The sequence below is a fragment of the Canis lupus genome, chromosome 20, assembly GCF_011100685.1.
Source record: "Canis lupus familiaris isolate Mischka breed German Shepherd chromosome 20, alternate assembly UU_Cfam_GSD_1.0, whole genome shotgun sequence".
In the NCBI taxonomy this organism is placed as follows: Eukaryota; Metazoa; Chordata; class Mammalia; order Carnivora; family Canidae; genus Canis; species Canis lupus.
In genome coordinates, this window is record NC_049241.1 from 27,934,812 (window position 1) to 27,959,237 (window position 24,426).

Sequence of the window (24,426 nt, forward strand, 5' to 3'; positions counted from 1 at the left end):
CAATCAATAGAAAGATGCCCTTAGTATGTCCATTACCTTTGCTGAGCCCCAACCCACATGGACATTCTTACTCTCTTCAAATGAACCTGGGTACTCTAATCTTCTGAAAGACAGGCCATGAATGTCAAAATAGTGGTGTTGAAAAGAGAGCCCTTGCATCTATATTTGGGTGGGAAAATGGAGATATCCATTCTGGGTTACAGTCTAACTCCTGAGTAGCTTTTCTACTCACTCTATTTGTTTTGCTCCCCAGTAAGACTAGACTGCTCAATTCTGGATTTGTCTCACAAGGAGTGATTTCTGCATGTATATTCCTTTTCTTTCTTCAGCAAAGATATCTTTGGGAAATTTTATAAGATTGCAAAGTAGGACATTTCACTTGTAGGTTATTAATGCTTATAAATAAGTAACTGCTAAAACTATGCTGACTATATGTCAAGCCCTAGTAAGCAGTTTAAGTGGACTATCTTACAAGAGTATTTCCTCCATTTTAGAGGTGAGAAAATTGAAGTCAAGAGTACTAAATGTCAAGGATGTAGCCGTAGCTAGAACGATTTGGACAGAGACAGTCTAAGCTTAGCATCCACAGGCCTGACGACTGGACTACAGTGCCCTCTTATTTATTTTTAAGATTTTTAAAATTTATTTGAGAGAGAGAGAGAGAGAAAGAGTGTGGGAGGGAGAGGGAGAGAGAGAATCCTCAAGCATACTCCCTGCTGAGTGCAAAGCCTAAGGCAAGGTTCTACCCCAGGACCCCAAGATCATGACCTGAGCTGAAACCAAGAGCCAGCCGCTAAACCATATCGTACCTCTTTATTTTTTTTTATTTTTTATTTTTTGTACCTCTTTAAAATACAGGAATAAGTTGCTCAGGAAGCAGTTGCTCTTGCTATCCTTCCTTCATTCAAGCAATTTTTTTGGAAGGCTTGCTATAAATTAGTCACTGTGTTAATCACAGGGATAGAGAAATCAATTGGGCACAGCATTACTACTCTTGAGACATTCTGGGTCTATACTGCAATGGTTCATTACTGCCACAGCCCTAAACTGTTCCTGTGATTTCTCCATGGAAAACTGAAATGCAGTGGAAATAACTCTGTGCAAGCTTTACCACTAGGTACATGTGGGACTCTCAGTAAGTAAATAAATCACTCAAACTGCCTGTGCTTTGTGACTTGTTACATATTTCTAGTCCTCCAGTGATAAGATCTTGGGACTAGGACAGGTGCACTGTGAATCCAATGTATCACCTATTCCAAGAAAATTCAGAGGCAAGCTAACATTCCTTGGAGTCTCAATTAATCAACATGGACTGATCTGTGAGAATCCAAATGGCACCAGATCACTTCTACCAGCAGTAAAAATATCTAGGGTGGAACTTATGTTCTGGTCCTAACTTCTAATTGTTGTGGAGTTCAAAGTGGGGCACTAAAGTTAATAGAAAAAAACCCTCCTGCTATCAAGGAACTTGGCAATGACGTGAAGAGACCTCTGTTATTCTAATGAGACCTGCTTGTAAGATTGCTTTGCTCCAAATTCTATACTCGGTAAAGTTTTCCTTCTTTCCCACTTTCTGAGTCCTTGTTTCTTTCTGTCTGAATGTCTATTTGTGTGCAGCGCTGTCTTGGTTTCCTCTTCAAGGGGCAGCAATTTCCTCTAGAAGGAGAACCAGAGCCAGGCTGGGCACTGCCTTGTCCTAAGGGAATGAGCTTGGACATATAGCTAAAATCTCTTTCACTCTTAGTTCTGAATTCATCAAATGGAACCACGACACCTGCCTCCTAGAGTTGTTTGGAAGATTGGAAGATTCAAATTAATACATCCCCTGAATCTAGCACAGTGAGGAATAAAAATAAAGCACCTCATAGAATACGTGGTATAGTAAAGGTATGACGGGATATGTAGCCCATGCTTGTTCTATTATTTGATTTCTTCCTTCTTTTTTCTTTCTTCTTCCAAACCTATGTTTTCTCTACAGCAAAATGAGAAAATCTCGCTGAAAACTCAGGGATATTGATCCTGACAAGAGTACACTGGGTATTGGTGGTAAAAAGCTACTCTCTTAACCTATGTACCTCAAGACTCGCACATTATACAAATCTTATTATTGTCTCCGATATTCACTTCCAGCAAGAGCCTGGGCTCTGGAATCAGACTGTCAGTGCCCAAATCCCAGCTTTGCCACCCACTAGTAGGGTGATCCCAGGAAAGAAATTCAACTTCTTAGATCCTGTTTTCTTTCTATAAGGTAGGAAAAATAGAATTACTATTATCTAGTTCATAGTGGTAGTGTGAAGATTGAAAGGGAGGTACCAACCAAGTGCCTGTCGTAGGGTAAATGCCCAATAAGTGCTATTATCTTGATGGCTGTTATTGTTATGGAAACCAGCACATTGAACTGTTCTCCAGTAATACAGAATTAAAGCTACAGTAAATGAAACTTTATAGACTCTATTGCTGAACCTTCCTTTCAAATCCATTTATTCTTTTCTATCCCTTAGCACAAGCCACCCCTATCTCTTACTGAGAATCATGCCTAACTAAATAGCCTAACTGTTCTCCCTGCTGCCAGCCTTGGTCCTCTAAACCACTCTCCACATGGCAGGCTGAAGGATGCTTCCCAGGTTAATCTAATCATCTCACTCTCTTGCTCAACACCCTTAATTACTCTTAAGAAAAAGTCCTTTAACATCATCCACAGGCCCTGAACTTACCTAGACTCAATATTAAACATATCTACAGCCTCAACACTAATTATAGCTTCCTCTGTCCTGCAGGATCTAGCCACATAGAACTGTTTTCACTTCTTTGAACATATGCTGCACTCTTTGCCTTCAGCACTCTGCTTTTGCTATTCACTCTTGCCTTACCTCTGCATCTGGTACCACCTTCCTATCAATTAATAGGACATTTCTTCTGAGGAGGTTTGCCTAACCCATGTTGCATACTTTCCAAGTGATCTCTCAGCTTCATGAATTTCTTCTGCTAGGCCAACCATTACATTGTTTACTATTTGCCCATTGACTTCTGAAGCCCTCCTATAGATGGTTATACACAGGGCCAGGGCCTATCTTGTTTTTCATTTCTCAGCTGGCAGGGGTAGAGACAAAGAGCACCTGGGCTGCGGTAGTTGAAGTAGGGAGCTAATTATACTGATGAGATAGGGAACTACTTACTACTTACACTGATGGAAATATGTCTTTTTCCTTAGGATTGTCACCAAATAATATGGGTTACTGCCCAATCATCTGTCACGATATGCAACACATGGTAGGTGCTCAACTAAATAAATGTCAGTACATTCATCTACACTGCTGGCTTGTAAATTATGATTACAAAGAGTTAGTGCAATGCCTTTCCCTTCTGTAGATTTTTAAATTGTGGCTTGAGAGGGCAGGTTAATCTTGTCTTATCCCCAAGATTTGCATGGCATATGTTAAATATATGGAGCAGATGCTCCATTTAAAAGAATCAAGTGACTTCTTTTTTAATAAAAAGGAAGGACACTTCAATATAAACAATAAGATAAATATCTTCTTAAATATTAATACACCAAGTTGTGGTTTTATTTTATAATAAATTCAATAAAAATTACTTATGAGGTAGGTGATCATACAAGTTACTACAGTACCAGAATCCCTATGGTAGATAAAAACATGTAATTAAAATATCATTATAATGATAGGTTTAGAAAACCTGTGATCTGACCCATTTCTAAGAAAAATAAGAAAGATAGAGCCTAAAACAGTCCAGTGAAATTGTAAGGTAAAGATTTAGGATAACTAGTTTTCTTTTAAATACGGGATCCTGTCTCTATAACTTTTTTTCATGATTTTCCTCAACATATACTAGATACCTCACGTGTGACTATTATCATTGTTATAGTTCTTTATAAAGAAATCTATTTTACTATAATTCTATTCACTGTAATTTCCTTAGTAACAGGCTGCTCTCTTTTTCTTTTAAAAAACTATTAAAATGTCATTCACATCACAGTCTAGATGTGGCTCCAGCTATTCCCAATAGCTATTCAAAAAACATAATCACCATAATTACTGTTGACATCTAATTAACATTCAGCTTCCTTTCTACAGCATCTACAGCTGGACAAACCATCTATTCCAGGATAAAAACTAATGCTCTGTTGCCTTTTCTTAAAAAAATAAAACAAACCAGGATGCTAAACACCTGGGCTCACTGTTTTTGTTCCCCTGTAAATGGTAGTTAGAGATAGGACAGCTACCATGAACACCTTTCTAAATACTGCCAACTGATAAACTGGACCTGGTCATAAGAAATTAAATCTATCCAATGGTTTAGGGGATTGCTGATGTTAATCTGCAATCTAAGAGTTTTATTGATTAAGGATGACTTTCAGAGTTTGCTAATGCATAGTTTTTTGATGAGGTCTTCCTTGATCTGGCTCCTTTCTATATGACTTACTTCAACACTTGCCACCCTTGTCTTTGTTCTCTTTGCATGACAAATCCTGGACTCCTTCCAGCTTCCCAGCATCATGTTCTCTCTTGCCTTTAGGACTTCAGCCATGCCCCCTCTGTCTTCCTTCATCAGTGTGATGGTTACGGATGTAGGCTCTTACACTAGAACATCCACTTATTTCTACTCTCCATACTACGAGCAGTATGACCTTGAGCAAGTCAGCTTAGCCGGTGGTTACCTGTGCTTTCTCATTTGTTAAATATCCACTTAATGGGGTTATTATGAAAATTAAATGTATTAATATATACATTGAGATACATATTTATCTATATCTATGTATAAATGTTTATTCTTATGAACTCTTATCCTGGCCAGATTCCACTGGTCTCTCAATATTTGAGGCCAATTTTTTCTAGAAAGCCTTCCTTCATGATCCAGGACAGTATAGGTCACCATGCTGTGCATTCCCACAGGCCCCTATACTTTTTGCATTACCATAACACTTATATGTCAAGTGTGCCATGCTTTATTCATTTGTACAACAAATATTTCTTGAGCTGATATTTGGTGCCAGGCATGGGGGATATGGCAATGGTCCTTGCTCCAGTAGAACTCATATTCTCATAAGTGTTGGAGGTGTGAAATAAGTATGTGCTCAAATTAAGAAAAATACAAAATTTAAATATTATGAAGAAAATGCAAAGGTATAATAGGCTAAGAGTATTTGAGGGGATGTACTACCTTTGGTTGGGTGGTCTCTGAAATAGTGACATTTGAACTAAGCCTTGTTGATCACAAAGGACTAGTCATACACAGATGAGACAAGAAAGTTCCAAGCCCAGGAAATAGCTAAAGCAAAGCTTGAGGGTGGAACTGACCTAAGCCTTGTGGCCACACTTGACCTTTCTCATACAGTAGACATACAATCTACATCTCTACCTACCTCCTCTACTTCGAGTTATCAGAATGGGAAAGAGTCTCCCCAGCTATGCCCACAGTCACAAGTAGGCTGGACTTTTTTTCCTATTAAGGTTTTGCCATAAAGAAGGGCTAATGAATACAAAATGTTGAAACAAGTTTCTAGAATCCTTCAGGGTTGTTAACATCATGGAAGCTGGATTATAAAGTTTGATTTTATTTTCAAAATGAGAAATGAAATTCATGTTGGATTTCTATTCTGTGATTTTTATCTTCTAGAGCAGTGGTTCTCAACTGGGAGTGATTCTATACATAACCTATCCTCCCACCCCCTGGGAACTTTGACTTTTTTTTTTTTTAAGAGAACACATTAGTAGCATGGGCGGGGGCAGGGGTGTAGAGAGAGAGGGAGAGAAAGAATCTTAAGCAGGTTTCATGCCCACATGGAGCCCAACTCGGGGCTCAATTTCATGAACCTGAGATCATGACCTGAGTCAAAATCAAGAGGATGCTTAACTAACTGAGCCACTCTGGTGCCCCGGAAATTTGACCTTTTCTGATTGTCACAACTTATTGCCTGTGACTGGCTACTGGTGTTTAGAGTGTAAGATGCTGCTAAACATCCCATAACTCACAGGACAGCTCCCACAACAAAGAAGTGTCTAAGCCCAAAACGCCAATGTTTTCTGATCTGGAAAATGGTCTTTTTAAAATCCTTCCTTCCCAGTTCTGACTCCAACTAGAACAGAACAGTAGGGGTTCTTTCCTTTGCAATAGTTTCCTTCCTTTATAAACAGATAGGCTTGAAATTATGAAATTAAGGATGAACAGCAGGGGCCTCTTTGTCTCAAGGGAGCAATGTATGTCTCTGAGAGTCAGTATACTGGAGAATATCTTGTCTCCTTTGCCAAAGGCACTGCTTTCTTCATATCCTACTGGCCAAGAATTTCTCAACTCTTAGAGACTGATCCTACAGAGGGCAAATAAAGCTTATCCTGCACTACAGCTCTTATTCATTGGCAGCAGTTGTTTGGAGCACCATTTGGATGCCCATGATCCAACATTGTCCAAAGCAACGTTCAGTTGACTAGAGATGTGCACCATGAATACAGGATCAGTACCACGTATGTGCTATTCCTTCATGATAGAATGGCTGCTAAGTCTTTTGTTCTGCTATCAACCTAATCCTACAGTTTGCTTTCTACTGTGGGCTAGACGTATGACTTTCTAAAAAGTTCACAGTTAATGATAGTCAAACTATGCACAGACAACCGGGGCAAGTCAGTGTTTAGGTAACTAGGTTTTATTGTGTTTTCTCCCTCAAAGGCCTGACCACCATTGGCCTGTGGTTTGAACAGCACTTCCTAGCCTCACCTTGATACAGTTCTAGTTGGTGGTTAACAGTGGGCATTGCCATCTTTTTTCTTCTTACTTGTAATTGACTATAGCATTGCATGCTCTAAACTAAATGGCTCTCATCAAGCTTTTATTTGATTCATGGCTAGTCTGTTGAGTGCACACCTGTAGGCCACTCATCAGCAAATCCAATTATCTTCTCAGTGCTTCTTTTGCCATTTCACTTGTAGTTCCCCTCATAGATTTCCTCATAATACTTTTATGAGTGCATGAATTCCATCTCTCTATCTCCCTTCCTTTTATGCACCTGCATTATAGTTTTCAAAGCTCTGTAAGTTTTATAAACCTCACCCTCTTACACTGGGGCCTCTTAGCATCATAATTAAACCTTTTGTGTGTATTATATCTAGTTCCTGTACCCCCACCTGGATTCTGCCATTGGTTGCTCTAATGCCAATTTTGCTTTGCTTCTGGACAATCTCAGAGGATCTTCCATCACATATATCAAGCCATTCTGTTTTGATACAGCTCTTATACTCATTGGCCCTAGTTCTTTTCCTTGGTCATACCAAATGAATCTAAACTTACTCTTCATGACATTTCAAGTTGGCATTTCCTCCTTTTGTGTTTATTTTTTTTCATTTAATAAAGTTTTATTTCCTGAAATGTGCAGTTGGTGGGATCTTGTTCATGCATCTTCACTGGCAGCTGGGGCATCTCCACCTTTGGTGCTTCTGGTGTAAATTACTTGAGCTCTGTGCTTTGAAGCCAGTTTAATAAGTCCTTTACTGAGGAGCCCCTGAAGAGCTGCCCTGGCCAAAGAACCTCGAATCTTCAGTCTCTCAGAGACAATAGCTGGAGTCATAAGCTTATAGTTGGGAACCCCCTTACAGAGTTTGTCATATGTCGCTTTGTCGAAGACACCAGATTATTGAACTTGTTTCGAACTTTGCCTTTGGACCACTTCTTCTTTTTGGCCTTGCCCCCAGATTTGTTCACTGGGTCTTCGTCCTTTTTGGCCGACTTTCTGGCATCTTTCTTCTTCTTCTTGTCCTTGGGCGGCATAGCGAAGCTTGGAGAGGAACAGCCACCCCTCTATTTTGTTTTTATTGACTGTTCTGCTTCCACTTGCACTTCCCCTTCCTATAGCATTTTATTTTGGGAAATTACCCAACTATTTTCATTGGAGGGAATTACTTTATTTTGGGGAACTACCTCTCCCCCATTTTGTTCAATTCAATGATCACTTAATCTAGTATTTGCCCATGGTGGTTTTAAAATTCTTTGACACTCTTACTTTTGAATAGTAGAGCTAATTCTCCTCTCCTTAAGTCTGGGCTAAATTTACTTTCTTCAAAGGAACAGAATGTTGCAACAGTGATAGTGTGTGACTTCCCAGGCTAACCCCCCAAAAACATTGTGGCTTCCTCCTTGATCTCTCTCTTGGGAACATCTTGCTGTGGGGAATGCCAAGTACCATGTAATAAGGACACACTAGCAGCCTTATAGGGAAATCTACATGGCAAGAAAATGAGGTATTTTGCAAACAGACAGCTCCAACTTGCCATCCATGTGAGTAAACCATCTTAGAAGTGAATTATCTAGACCTCCAGGTAATTGCAGCCTGCCTGATATCTTGACTGTGGCCTTACATGAAAATCCATAAGTCAGACCCTCCCAGCTAAACTGCTTCTGGATTCCTGACCCAAAGAAACTGTATGGAATAATTAACACTTACTATTATATTAAGCCTTTAATTTTGGGGGCAATTGTTAGGCAGCAATCGATAACTAATATCCTGTAAGAAAACAAGCTATTTTGCTGTGAAAGAGCCCCCACAATCTCATCTGCATGTAAATTTTAACATTCTTTTCTTTATACAACTGCAGGTCAGCTGGGATGGCTCTGTTCTTCTTGGCTGAGTTTATCTATCCCTCTACAGAATGAGTTGAGGGTTGGCTCAGCTATATGGTTCTGCTGCATGTGACTCTCATTTCCACTGAACTACAGAGGTGGTTTAGACATTTTCTTCTCATAGACAGAGGCATCAAAGAACAAGCATAAATATGGGAAGCCTTTTAAGGCCTAGACTAGGAACTAACATGCTTTCACTTCTACCTCATTCAATTGACCAAATCAAGTTTACATAGTTGAATGCAAATTCAAGATACAGAAATATATCCTTTAGTGACAGGAACTATAAAATCTCATGGCAAAGACTATGGAAGTAGAATTCTGTTATTGGGAGGCAGTAAAGCATTGGCATGATAATCTAGTCTACCACAGCCAGATCCTCTACACTGTGTAATAGCAGACACTTTGACCTAATCAGATGGCCCCCTCAGGCTCCGAATCTCAAGTTGAATGATGCAAGGTTGGAGAAGCTTCCATTCATTCTAGCTGTAGGTCCTGGTGAAGCTTTTCCTACCATGAAAGCAGTCATTTCTGCTTATTTCCTAGCCTGGGTCTCCAGGCCTTTCAAACAATCATCATGGGATGTGGTTTTGATTGGCTCATCAGTTAGATGCTATCATCTGATAGGTTCCTCGGAAAGTATACTATAAAGTCGTCAGTATCAAATATAGCTCTTCATGCATGTTGGAAGTAACAGAGAAAAAGAGAGCTTATCTCTTTGTCATAGAGATCATGCTTTTGTTAATAGCATCTAAGATTCCAATTGCTTTACCTACGAACTCAGAATCTTTTTTTAAAGACACTGTTCTTTGACTCATCCTCTATTTATGCAGTCACTTTGTCATTTTCAAGTTGAAGTCCTTCTTGGTCTTGGAGTTGACTTCATTTACAGAAGCTGAAGAAGAACAATCAAACTAGCGGTGAGTCATGCTCCCAGAACCAAATTGGTCACTTGATCATTTTGTAACCCATGTTTAAAACAACAACAACAAAAACCAAACAGCAACAAAAAAAGAAATCCTTTCACCCCTCCTCTTCATCCTGCCCTCTTGGAACAATAAAAAGCGTCCCCCTCCTCTGTCCATCTCCAAGGATAATTGGAGATTCTGTTTTCTATTATGTTTGGAGTATGTTGCACACCCCGGAATAATTTCTTTTCTGAAGCTATCTGAATGCCTTCTCAATGCCACTTTTTATTTTCTTCAAAGACAACCTTGGGGCACAGAAAAAGAAAGAATTTATTAATTCTAATATCTCTTGAACACTGTTCATGGGACATTATTTTATTTGGGGGAAAGTGATCATCTTCCTCAGAGGAGAAAAGAGTTTTTATAAAGAAGATAACTGACTTATTCAGTCATACAGCTAGTCAGTGACAGCATGGATTGAAACCTAAATCTGCCTAATTCTCAGTCTTTATTTTACACCATGGTAGATGGCCCAGTATTGACTCAGCTTCTGATATCACAGATCTTCAGAACAAGTAAGACATTAGGATTTGCTGAAAGCCGTGATTTCATTACTGTGATCTTCTGGGTCTAAGAATTCCTCAAAGGTGCCTCAGAAGCTGCCATAAATGGAGAGTGAGAGGGATTGGAATGAGAGAAAGGAAGGGAGGGAATAAGTGAAATGGAATCCAGGTATGTAGCACTTTGGGCCTTCTATTCTATTCTATTTTAGCCAGAGCATCTCTATTTCTGTTTTATATATCAGAGTCCTGATTAAGATCATTTTAAAGGGTTCCACTGCATTAATGAGTTTAAAAGCTATAAATTTGAAGCAACTCCCTCATTTCCCAGATCTATGATTCTGGAGAGAGTTTAGATGGTTGGCTCCAGGAACCAGTCAAAAGCAGTGCTAAGACTACTCCCAGATACCTCAGCACCCAATAAGTCACTTTCTCTTCTCTCTCTCCTTTAAAGTCTTCAAGAACTAACCCACCCCACCATATTTTCCTCATCAATATTCCCACTATTTTAGTCCTAGAAAAGCCTGAAATAAATTATATGCAGAAAGTTCTCACAGGCATGAAATATTTAAATTTTACTATTTGCCTTTTTGTCAGTTTTTGGGTATTGATGGTTCCCGGGCTGGAGGAAGATCTTAGCTCCTCCCTCATACATGGTTTCCAACTAACAACTTGATAGCCCAGAGACTTATCCAAAAGTGTTCTTGACATGTTAAGAAAAAAAGATGCTGTCAATCTAGGAACTGAATATGTTGGTTAAAAAAGAGGGGATGCCTGAACTAATATTGTTTCTGAAAGGGATACTGATTTAGGATGTCTCAGGAAGGAGTGATTGAAACCTTCTCCATCCCTAGACAAGGCATATTGACTTACCCACAGAGTTGATTTTATCATTTCTCTCCTCAAGCTTCACTCCCATAAAATTTGTTTCATCAAAAAGAGAGCTCTCAAAGTTTCATTTTTAGGCTAATAGCTTTTCTGAGAAAACAAAACAAAACAAAACCTTGAGGAGCCTTGCAACGTGATGAATTGCTGAATTGAAGAGCATTTAGAGGATCCTTTCACAGAGAGGGCATAAGAGCCCCAAAATTAATTAAGTGTGGAGCTGATGTCATACAAAGGACTGTCCAATGTTCAGGTGTGATCACCCCAACGATGTTAGGTATGCAATCAATGCATTAATAGTTGGCCCCTGTCTGGTGAGGAATTCTAGCACAGATGATTGGTTAGGTTTATGTGTTCCCTTCCAGGTAGTAACTATCCTTATTAGTAAGGCTGCTTACTATGGACCAGGAACTGCTCTGAATGCTTTACATGTTTTCAGTCATTTAATCCTCACCAGAGATGAGGAAATAGAGGTAAAGAGAAGTTAATTAAGACACCAAGTTAAACTTTTACATAGATGCATTTCTAGGATTTTAATCATTGATGTTGTAAAACAGAAGAGATGTTCTTCTCAGCCATTAGCAAGAACAAACATTTTTTAAATCCCAAGAAATGATTTTGTACCCATATTAAATAAGAAAAAGGAGAAAAAGAAGGAAAAATTATTTAAAGTGCAACCCCTGATGCAGATAAAGTTATAGTGATAAAGCCACATACATTGAAAGAGATAATGTGTATATATAATACATAATAATGATGTATATACATACAATCATTGGTATATGTTAAACATTTAAAGCTTGTTATCTGTTATTGCTAGTTATTGCTATTCTTACTTCACATGTAATAAAGAGATAGTACTCATGAGCTGTGTGAACTCAAGCAGCTTGCTTGGCCTCTCTCTAGTTTTCTGAATCTCATCATCTTCATCTGGCAATAGGTACAATTATGATACATACCACACAGAGTTGTTGTGAGGTTCAGATAAGATAATGTGTATAAAGTGCTTAGCACAATGCCTGTCACATAGTAACCACTCACCATATGAGAGCTGGCCATTTTGTTACTGTTATAATTATTAAATAATTACTCTTTAATTATTATAGTTTTAAAATGTCATAACTATTTTGTTACTACTATAATTATTTGTTACTGTTATAATATATCTACTGCACATATTTTGCCAGCAGCACTGAAAATTTGTGCCACCCTTCTGGAAACACGTCAAGATAAATTCACATACTACGAGTCACAAAGAGGCTTATTTCCACTTCTGAACATTATAAGGAAATAACTCAAAGGATTCAAGAAGCAATGTGCAAATTGCCTTTAGCATTATCTCCAATAATCCTGTGTTTTAGGAAAAGAAGGGTGGCCATCCAACAACTTTGAGTAATGTGGAATAATGATAATAGCCAATAATAATGTGGCTGGAACCAGAAACCAGCACCCCATATGATATTCCCCTCAGAACTATTTAATGATCAGTGGTCAGACCCTGAAATAAGTCTGGTCTAGAGCTTTTTAAACCTATTATTACTCATCATGTGTGGGTTATAATAAATAGCACACTGCTTTTCACATGGTGGTATGGACTAGTAAATCCATATCTTGATGGATGCACCTATTTATACTGAAGATTTTATTAGGTAAATTTTGCCCCATAAATATGAGATAGTTGCAAGCTTTTTCTGATGCTACTACTCAGAATTGTTTTAGAGGCTAATATTCGTTTTGGCTAAAAAATTGTTTAAAGCATGATTATTTAAGGCATTTTTGTTTCTTTCAACATATTTCTATTGTCTCAGCTAAAATTCTGCAGAAGTAATTCTGAACAGAATGAGACTTGGTGTTTCAGCTTTATTTGGTTATATCTTGGCAGTGTGGCTTATAGCAATTTAACATACTTACTGCCCGGGGAAATCTGCGGAGCATTTTCTCTTTGGAAGAGAGCTGAATGGCCTCTTTGATCCAGAAAAGTTGAGAGTGGATTTGCTTTAAAGGTAAGAGATTTTGCCATATTAAAGGAAAAAATGTGCAGATGCAATTGCCCAATTTTTTAAAAAAGCAAGAACAAAAGTTAAGTACACATAGAGGCTCATTAATATTGTCCTCGGGGACCAACCAGGAAATGCTCAATATGAACACAGCTTTCCAATGTTTCTAGTAATAATCTCTTGGATAGAGTTAAAACAAGATTTAATTTACATCAAAGTCTGAGAATGAGTAGGGTTAAAGCTAGACTCTAACAGTGAATTTTTTTTAAAAAGAAAGAACGAGCAGAAAATAGAATTATAAAATGAGTTGTATCAGGAAACAGCCTAAGAGAAGTTTAAGAGGCTTGTTCAAGGGATCCCTGGGTGGCGCAGCGGTTTAGCGCCTGCCTTTGGCCCAGGGCGCGATCCTGGAGACCCGGGATCGAATCCCACGTTGGGCTCCTGGTGCATGGAGCCTGCTTCTCCCTCTGCCTATGTCTCTGCCTCTCTCTCTCTCTCTCTCTGTGTGACTATCATAAATAAATAAATAAATAATTTAAAAAAAGGGGGGGGGCTAGTTCAAGTTTGCACAACCAGGAAAGGGGAAAAGGTAAGATTGGAATTCAGGTCTGTCCTATTCCAAAGCTCATTTGATTGGAAAAGTCTATCAGCAAAGAGACAAAAACAATACCATTTACTATTCATTAAGTTAGCAAACATGAAATTTGGCTATAGTTCCAAGATGAGTGGGGAAACAGTCACTGTCTAACAGTGAAAGGAGTGAATATGAAATGAGCAGCTACTTTGGAGACCTGTGTACTCTGTGAACCAATAATTGTACTTCTTAGTATTTTATCTTAGAAACACACTCACATACATGCAGGAGATATGACATGAATGAGACTTTATTTTAGCCTTACTTACAATACAAAAAAGAAAGAAATAAAGAAGAAAAGAAACAAAAGAAAAGAGAAAAAGAAAATAACCCCGGTATTCATCAGCAAGGAGATGGGTAAAATATATTTTGATGCATTTGATCCTGTTCAATTTCACACAACTTTTCCAAGGAGTGGTTTAAGTTTGTGTATAACCAACAAATAAAAATCCAAGACATATTTGTCAGTGATTCATGGTTGAATCCAAGTTGAAGAACAATGCATATAAAATTATATCATTTATGCTAGACTCCCAGCCATATTATTTAGTTTTCCAGGGCATACTCATGTATAGGAGTATAGGAAAACATAAAAATGTATAGAAAAGGAAAAATAATGCATAGCAGAATCATTATATACTCACTACAGTGTTGGCCTCTAAGGAAGGAGAGAAGATGGGAATTAGGGTATAAGTCAAGAAAAACTAAAATTTACTTATGATATTTTAGTATATTTTTCCCACATAAATGAAAAAATGGAATTTCTGACTCATAAACTCAATCATTAATTACTTCTATAAATAGAAGTTAAGAAAAATAAAAGAAAATGAAAAACAAAATAAAAGAAAATGTTGTTTACTGAGTGAAAAGCATCCCCCAATATGAAAATGGAGGCCTAGTTCATCACCACATTCCAGAAAAAGAAGTTACTGTGTGGCTGGATATTATGGCTGAACAATCAGGCACTTGAGGAATAACTGAGGTCCTGGGATGATCTTCATAATACTGCTTTCCATTTGTTCAGCACTTTGCAGTTTTCAAAGTCCTTTCCCCATACATTATCTCCTAGATTCCCACAATAGTCTTATGAGGCTGCAGCGGTATTCCCAAGATGATGCTCAAGAGTCTGGGAAAGATAACACATTTCCAAGATTCCACAAACAGATATATACATACATACAATACCATTTCTTCCAGAATAATGAGTAGCTAGATTTTAGGGGTCCTTTTGTGTATATGGCTATTCCTCTCGTGGCACAAATGGGTATGGAAAGTGACCATTTGAAGAGTTCGTGTACAGTGGAGTAACCTGAGAACCTACTTGATTTTTGCCTCTGAAACCAGAGAGCAGTATCATTTCTGAAAAGTTGATTCTTACTGCCTGGAATTAGGTAATCTAATATTCCACTTTGCATCTACTAATGCAAGACCTTGAGAAGGAGGAATGTGTGGTACCATTTCTGGGACTGATTCTCATGTCTTCTCCATGATATATTGAACATTATTCAAATATTAATTATTGACAGTGCATTTTAGTTAGACAATAAAGTTGCTAGTCCTAATGGAGTTGGAGTTTACTTATAACATGAGTTCACACTTAGAAGTTTCTCTTCACTGTTCATGTCTGAAGAGGCAGCATAGTGTAGGAAAGGGCAAAGGGCATAGTCGTTAAGGGTCAAAGCACTAGAGTCAGGCAGACCTGAATTATTATTTTGCTTCTGCTACTTATAAGCCATGAAACTTTGCATACATAAAATTACTTCTATAAGTTTCAGCTTCCTCATCTGTAAAATGTGGTTAGCCTGGGAGCTAAGAAAGTAGACTCTGAACCGATTTATATTGATTCACATCTCACCTCTGCCACTATCTTCCTATGTAATTGTGGAGAAACTACTTAATCTTTCCTCACCTCACTTTTTTTATCTGCATGAGAGGTAATAGTTGTACCCACCTTAGTATTGTTATAAGAGTTAGATGAGTTAATATGTATATATATATATACATATTAACATATACATATATACATATACATATATGTATATGTATATACACATATATAGTTGTGCCATAAATATATACATATATATTATATGTATACATAATATACATATAATATACATATTATATATACACATATAAAACGTGTGTGTCTCTGGTACATACAGTGTCATAACTGTTAGCAATTATTATTGCCCTTAACTTAGTATGCAGCACATAGTAAGTCCTCAATAAATGACAGTGGATGCTGATGGTGCTATTAATACTATTGGCCTACAGAAAGAGTTTTTCAGATTCAGACAAACAGAAGGCCAGATTCCTCTGTCCAGGGAGAGGTGCAAAGTGATACTCAGTGGATGCCTATTACTTGAAGGACTAACAGATACAAATGTCCTCAGGAAGCCAGAACAAATGCCTGTACCAAACATATAGTCACAAAGACACGTTGGTGCAAGTTTCACGGACTTTCCATGTCACAGTTAGACAGAGTCTACAATGGCCTAGGTTGGGGCCCAGGAAGGGATTGAGAAGGGCAGGTCGGAGAGAGGAACTCCACTAAGACTATTTTTAAGCATGGCCAGAGCTCTGAATAGCGATGGAAACAATCCTTTTTTTTTTAAACAATTCTAAGAAGAGTCATCCCCATGTTTTCCCCCATAAATAGGCCAAAACATTATTATTAGAAGTTGGATTGTGATGAATCCAGTAAATCTCACTTTAATAATTAGTTAATCCATTCAAAAAATATTGAGGACTTGCTATGGCTCAGCAATTCTATTCTTTTTTTTTTTGGTATATTTTTTTATTGGAGTTCGATTTGCCAACATATAGTGTAACACCCAGTGCTCATCCTGTCAAGCGTCCCCCTCAGTGCCTGTCACCCAGTCACCCCATCCCCCACCCACATCCCCTTCCACTACCCCTTGTACATTTCCCAGAGTTAGGAGTCTCTCATGTTCCATCACCCTTACTGATATTTTCCACTCATTTTCTCTCCTTTCCCCTTTAATCCCTTTCACTATTTTTATATTCCCCGAATGAATGAAACCATATAATGTTTGTCCTTCTCCAATTGACCTACTTCACTCAGCGTAATACCCTCCAGTTCTATCCATGTTGAAGCAAATGATGGGTATTTGTTGTTTCTCATGGCTGAGTAATATTCCATTGTATACATAAACCACATCTTCTTTATCCATTTATCTTTCGATGGACACCGAGGCTCCTTCCACAGTTTGGCTATTGTGGACATTGCTGCTATAAACATTGGGGTGCAGGTGTCCCAGCGTTTCACTGCATCTGTATCTTTGGGGTAAATCCCCAGCAGTGCAATTGCTGGGTTGTAGGGCAGTTCTACTTTTAACTCTTTGAGGAACCTCCACACAGTTTTCCAGAGTGGCTGCACCAGTTCACATTCCCACCAACAGTGCAAGAGGGTTCCCCTTTCTCCACATCCTCTCCAACATTTGTTATTTCCTATCTTGTTAATTTTCCCCATTCTCACTGGTGTGAGGTGGTACCTTATCGTGGTTTTGATTTGTATTTCCCTGATGGCTAGGGATGCGGAGCATTTTCTCATGTGCTTGTTGACCATATCTATGTCTTCTTTGGTGAAATTTCTGTTCATGTCTTTTGCCCATTTCATGATTGGATTATTTGTTTCTTTACTGTTGAGTCTAATAAGTTCTTTATAGATCTTGGATACTAGCCCTTTATCTTATAGGTCATTTGCAAATATCTTCTCTCATTCTGTAGGTTTTGTTGACTGTTTCTTTTGCTGTGCAGAAGTTTTTTTATCTTGATTAAGTCCCAATAGTTCATTTTTGCTTTTATTTCTCTTGCCTTCATAGATGTATCTTGCAAGAAGTTGCTGTGGCCAAGTTCAAAAAGGGTGTTGCCTGTGTTCTCCTCTAGGATTTTGATGGAATCTTGTCTCACATTTAGATCTTTCATCCATTTTGAGTTTATCTTTGTGTATGGTGTAAGAGAATGGTCTAGTTTCATTCTTCTGCATGTGGCTGTCCAATTTTCCCAGCACCATTTATTGAAGAGACTGTCCTTTTTCCAGTGGATAGTCCTTTCTGCTTTGTGGCATATTAGTTGAGCATAGAGTTGAGGGCCCATTTCTGGGTTTTCTATTCTGTTCCATTGATCTATGTGTCTGTTTTTGTGCCAGTACCACACTGTCTTGATGATCACAGCTTTGTAATACAACTTGAAATCCGGCATTGTGATGCCCCTGGCTCTGGTTTTCTTTTTCAACATTCCCCTGGCTATTCGGGGTCTTTTCTGATTCCACACAAATCTTAAGATGATTTGTTCCAACTCTCTGAAGAAAGTCCATGGTATTTTGATAGGGATTGCATTGAGCCCAGCACTATTCTTAGTGCTCAGCATACAACCAGGAACGTAGTAGATACGATCCCCAGCTTCCTGGTGCTGACAATCTAAACACAAGAAAGAGGAGACAGGACTCTGGGGGTGTAAGCGAGCTTCAGGGCATAAGGAAATCCAGGAGAGCAGAGAGAACTTCCAAGAAGAAGGAGGTCTTGGCTGAGTAGCTGGGAGAAGTTAGAGGTGAGCATTTTAGGCAGAAGGAACATGACAGAAGACCCTGGGGAAGGCTGCATTAAAGAGTTTCAAAACATACACACGCAAAAATCCCAATCAGGCTGGAGTTGGAGTGTCTCTAGGAATGTGTGAAAGAATGAGGAATCCAAGATCTAGAGTGTTAGAATATTTTGCCCAAGTTCACAGAACAGGATGCATGCCCAAGTTTGACCAAAAGACTGCTCTATTTCCTCTCACATGGAGTCGTTGGCATTGTTGGCAATGAGCTGTATGAGCTCAGGAAGCAATTGGCAGTGACACCATATCTTTTTTTAAGGATCAGCACAGATCCCTTTCTTTCAGGCCCACAGACTCTTTTATCTCTAACCTTTCAGTTATTCACATCAAAACCCATCACACTTGAATTTCATAGTCATTCAGTTTTTCTTGGGTTTCCTGCCTTTGATGTATTTAACAGCCACCTGAGCATCATTTGGAGGCTGCATTCTTGCTACTTTGATTTGCTAAATGTACCCTCAAGAGAAAGGCCTGACTGGAAATCTAGCTACTTCTATTCAATCTTTTGATGAAGATTCAAAATTAGGCTGCAAAATATATTTGTTTATCATGATCTTTAGAGAGAGAATTCTTTCCCAGTTGCCAATTTGTGTGCAGGGTGGAAAATGCTGATGTATCACATGCTTTTGTCTTCATGGTGCTAAGACAATATTAAATATCTCGTGAAAAAGTGGAATTCATTAGTGTTTGGATGCTTTCATAGGTTCCTAACCAAAAGTGAAATGCTACTTGTGGAAATGCCAGTATAGAGCTCAGAGTGCGCTTTCGATTAACTATAATGATGGTTCTTAATTATTAGCACCTCCTATGTTCCAAAGTGCTTTTATGTGCACATTAATAATTATCCTTACAAGAAAAAATTATCATTACACCAACCCTGCCAACTCAGAATTATCAGCCCCATTTTATATATAAGAACAGTGAGGAAAAGAGGATGGAAGTAACTTGCAAAATAAAAGTGGCAGAGACAGAATTTTCACTTTGGTTGTAAAGAAAAATAGATGTCGGATGTTTTGTTTGGCATCCATATATCTTTTATTTTTATATTGACCACAGCATGTTGATTTTCCTTTGGAGAATCACCCCTATTGCCTTCTTAATGCACATGATTCCAGAGGGGCTGATGGGATGTCAAGCTTCCCACATAACACCCACCTGGTCAATAAAGATACCCTACCCCCAACCATAGTGATTGCTTTAAGAATGGGCACATCACTTAAGTGAGCCAATCAGAGACAAAGAACATTAATCCCACTGAGTTCCCTGGACCCATTGGTAGAGGAGACATTCCTTCTTCTCAGTACTTAACCAGGGATGCTGTAAACCCAGGACTACCAATAGCCATCTTTGGGAAAGCTGCCTGACAATGAAGCCAACCTGATAACATCATTTGGACTCTGTCCCAGTCATGTTGAGCCTAACAATTCCCTCTTCCCCCTCTTTTTTATGTTTAAGGCTCATTTTTGTTATTTGGAACCAAAAGCATTTGTCTAAAAATGGAGCCCAAACACACTCTATCCAGTTAATGAACTACACACTATATATAAAGGGGACTCAATAAAATACATTTTTTATTCCTAATTTCTCTAACAGTAACTCCAAAAAGATCATTGCTCTTACTCTTGCTGATCTTAATTTGATAAAAATAAAAGCCCAGATGCAGCCAAAATTCTAAATCTCCTCATACAAAAGTCCAAAATATCTAATTTTGAAGATCAGGACAATAGTTTTATCAAAATATAGTAAAAATCCATCCCTTTTTCTATTTATGGGAATTTGTGTTTTGTGAGTAGTTACCAATTAATAGTTTTGGTAATCTACTATCAAATTTCTGGGTAAAAATAAAATAATTCCTGGAACCCCATGGGGCTCAGTCTCTGCATAGTCACACTTTAAAGCACCATTCAAAAGCTATACATACAGTTTAAAAAAAAATTCCAAACTTCACTTGAGCTTCTGAAAAATATTAAATGGGGTACAGTTCATGGTGGATGCTGTGATGTGTCACCCAGCTATCCATTCAGGAATAAGGGGCATATTACCTTAGCTATAGATCATGCCACTGGCAGACAGGGCCCGCTATCAGCCTCTTCATAGCTTGCCTTAGTTGAAGAGGGCACCCTTACCCAAAGTCACACCCTCTTCCTGGGACAACCCACAATCAATGACTGAGCATAGGCACAAAGCCCACACCTCTGGTCCTAACTGGGCAGAACTGTGATGGGTCATCCTATCTTTAGGACCTCTACAAAGTTAGCTGAAGCCTTTTCTATGACTATTTTGTAGCTCATCTTCCTCTGTTCAAGCCTGGTTCCTATCCCCAGGTGTTGATCCAAGTCCTCTCTGACAAATGTCCTGGTTACAAGTCTTTGACTCAGAGTCAGCTTCCTGCAAGATCCAACGTTTAACAGATAGCAGTACATCATGAAAGCTTTTCCCCACACCCCACAGCTGCTGCTTCAAAGCCCCCAAATCCCTGAATAGCCCCCACCCCACACACCTCTTCCTGTATTCCTCACTTCCAGCTCTTTGGTAAACTTGGCCTCTTTGACTATGACCCAGTTCCCATCTCCCATCTCCCCCCTTATTCTTCTCTACCATTCTCCAAATTCTGAAACACGTCTAGTAAAGAAGAGTCTGGCCTGATAGAGGAATGAGGAAAGACTTAGAAGGGTACATTCAAAGTTGTTCTAATCACACAATACCACAGTGATGCTAAAGTCCTTTTTACACAACAGCAAACCCAAATATGGAAAGATGTGAGGGCTGCAGGGACTGGTGGTATTTAAAGATCATTAAGCTGAACATGCCAATGGAAAACTCTAAAGGTTAAGCAATGTGAAGTCTATCCATGAGAAAATCACAGATTTGTATCCTCCCTTCTAAATATTTTGGAGTTCTACATAATCATGTGGGGTTTTTTTTTTAAGTTTTTTTTTTTTAAATATAGTGATTGAAACAAAATATAATGCTGTGTATTTGGATATAAGGTAGATTATGGATATGGTGAAAATTGCAAAGGTGATATGCAAATCACTGAATTATAGGTATTCCTTTCTTATGGTGTTGTGGGGATCAGGTCAGAACATTATGCAAGCATAAACACTGTGTTTGAGTGGAAGATAACTGTTTTGCTCTATGGAACATTGCACTAAAAGATAGTACTGAATTAAAGAGATGGCAATTTTCCTAAGAGGACTGCCAGGCCAAATAAAACTTGACCCCAGAGTAACGGGATTCTTGAGGGACAAGGCCATTTGTTTTGAAAAACCCTAATTATCTGGAAAGAAGACCAAAGGCCACTTAGCAGGGTCCCCGCTGTGTTGTTGAGGTTCTCCTATGACCTGAGGCACACCATCAACCACCAAGACAGACAGCATACTTTGTGGCACAGCCTGATGTGCTGACCTACAGCAGCACCACACTGCGTTCTGCATGACCAGCCTCCGGCTCCCACCAGGTTGACCCTGGCTAGCTGCATACCACATCCCTTAAGGCTGATCCCAGGTCAGTCACCCAGAATGGAAGTTCATCAGAACATAGTGATCACAGTCAGATTTGCATGTTAAGGGGAAAAGAGAGAGAGAGAGGGGGCGGGGGGGAAGTAAATATAATCCAACTCTGCTCTTATTCTCATAGAAGATAATTACAGCCAAACAAGAAAATTTAATGTCAAAGTGCCAGACTATATTATAATTAAACAAACACAAAGCAGGTTTCAGGAACTTTGACAATGCCACCTAAACGATTCAAACAAAGCTTGTTAATGAGGATGGCAGACACCTTGCCATTACTCCAGAACTCAGCACTGTCCCGTGCCTTTTAAGATGGCAGGCAGCCATGGAACATGTGGACTCCTACATGGCAGAAGACATTTGTTTCTGTATTTTGGGGATTGAGGCTCCCTCAGCTAAATCAGAAGCTGTGGGTTCAATTAAAACAGGGTTCAAATCTCACTTAACCAATTAGTATAGGCATGCACTGTGCTTCAATTTCCTACTTATAAAAATGGATTAATGACAGTAATGAGAAATATATAAAGCCATACACCATGAAGCCTCACTTGTAAGTACAAATGATATATTTCGTATGGTATATGGTATATTTGTTACCAAGATAATTAGTGCTGACCATACACCTGATATATTTATAGGGGCTTGGTAGGTGTCAGATGAGATGAAATAGAGGTGAATGAACTTCTAGCTACTTTCAATTCCCAAGATATAACTCAGCAATTATCCAGCAAGGTCTTGACAGAGCTAGCATTTAGTCTTGAGTCTTTTGCTTTCATAGTCTGTGAGGTTATGGTTTTTCTCTGTAGAGTGACTTACATATAGCATGTGCTTCAAAAGAGCTGTTGACTAACTCCATGATAGAATAGTAAATGGCACAGCATGTAGGTGAGTTTACCCAAACTCATGATAGGGAGTTTTCTTCTATGTAGTCTCATATAAAGTCTAGACACATACTCCTAAGTTCTCAGCCACTACAATATTTGATAACATTTTCCAGATGATTTTTTTGAAAAACAGAAATTCGTGTTTTCAGGAAGAAGAGCTAAAGGTGCTATTAATGTTAAAGCCACATTATGAGTATATGTGTCTTCAGTCCAAAGGAAAGAGCTGTAAAAGAACTCTCTAGTTTACTGAGTGATTTCAGGTCTATTGTTCTGCTTGTCACAAAAATTCTCAAAGAGTTGAAACCATGATTCTCAAATTGTGGGGCACATTCTTAGAATAACAAGTGGTATTACATAATGTACAATATTAAATGACATTGAATCACACCTTCTAAAACCTATCCCTCTTTTAAATTATTTTTCAGTACTATTTATAATATCCAGGAGAAAGTCTCAGTCTGGTACTAGAATGTCCTTAACAACTCCATAATATTCACTAACAACCTGTCTGCGAGGTGGGAGGAGAAGGGAGGGAAAGTAATTAAGGGGCTGGGGAGAACACATAATTGTCACCTTCAAAGCACTGTGCAGTATTTAGGAAGAATTTTAAAATACAGCGTTCTTTGTTGTATTCAGAGCTATCTACTTAAAGAAGAGTATCAAGTACATACTAAGCAAATAATGGTACAGGAAGTATCAGTATGATACAATAACTGAGAAAGTGGTTTTAGATGATGGAAGTTTACATTCATACTTTGCATCCAGCAGTAAAGCTGTAGGTGTGAGACCTGGGAAAAAGGGTCCTCCCACACCTAAATCTTGTGTTATTTCCACCTCAAGAATGCCTCCTAAATAATTAAAACCAAGGGTAGGGTAAGTCTAAGTAGAGGTTAAGAGCTCTCCTATCTAGTGAGATCTGAGGTTGAGTGCAGCTTCAATGCCACTAGCTATGCTTTATTGACAAGTTACTTAAAATCCCTAACCCCCAATATCTACCTTTTAGAAAAGGAGATAAGCATAGCATCTAACCCAAAGGGTTCTGTGGTGCTTTAATGAGAAAAATCAATATCAAGCATTTAGCACAGTCCCACAGATATAGGAGCTCCATAAATGTCAGCTCAAAATATTGATTACAAAGCTAGAAAAATCACACTTCTTTATTTCAAACTATATACCGAAGCCATAGTAATCAAAACAGTATTGGATGCACATAAAAACAGACACATAGACCCGTAGAACAAAATCAGGATCCAGAAATAAACCCATGCATATACAATCAACTAATCTTTAACAAGAACAACAAGAACACACAATGAGGAATAGTGTTGAGAAAACTGGATATTCACATACAAAAGAATGAAACTGGATTCCTATCTTACAATGCCCACAAAAATTCATTCAAATTGGTTTAAAGACCTAAATATAAGCCTTGAAACTATAAAAATCCCATAAGAAAACATAGGGAAAAAGTTCCTTGATGTTGTTTTCAGCAGTTTTTTTTTGGGATATGATATCAAAAACAGAGGAACAGTAGCAACAAAATAAACAAGTGGGACTACGTTAAACTAAAAGTTGCACAACCAAAGAAATAACAGAATGAAAAAGCAACATAAGGAAAGGGAGAAAATATTTGCAAATCTTATAGATGATAAGGAATTAACATCCAAATCATATAAGGAATTCCTACAACAAAAAGTAAAAAAAAAGGGGGGGAGGGGAGAGAGAGAAACTTTACTACAAAATGAGAAAGGACCTGAATAAACGTTTTTCCAAAGAAGACATACAAATG

At 38.4% G+C, this 24,426-nt stretch overlaps 1 protein-coding gene and 1 pseudogene across 1 annotated transcript in view; both read right to left on the reverse strand.

The window, feature by feature from the left end:
- The window catches only part of SYNPR (synaptoporin), a 290,161-nt gene that overhangs the window by 175,007 nt on the left and 90,728 nt on the right, over positions 1-24,426 (reverse strand). The window lies entirely within an intron of this gene.
- Positions 7,392-7,779, reverse strand: LOC100686013 (annotated as a pseudogene).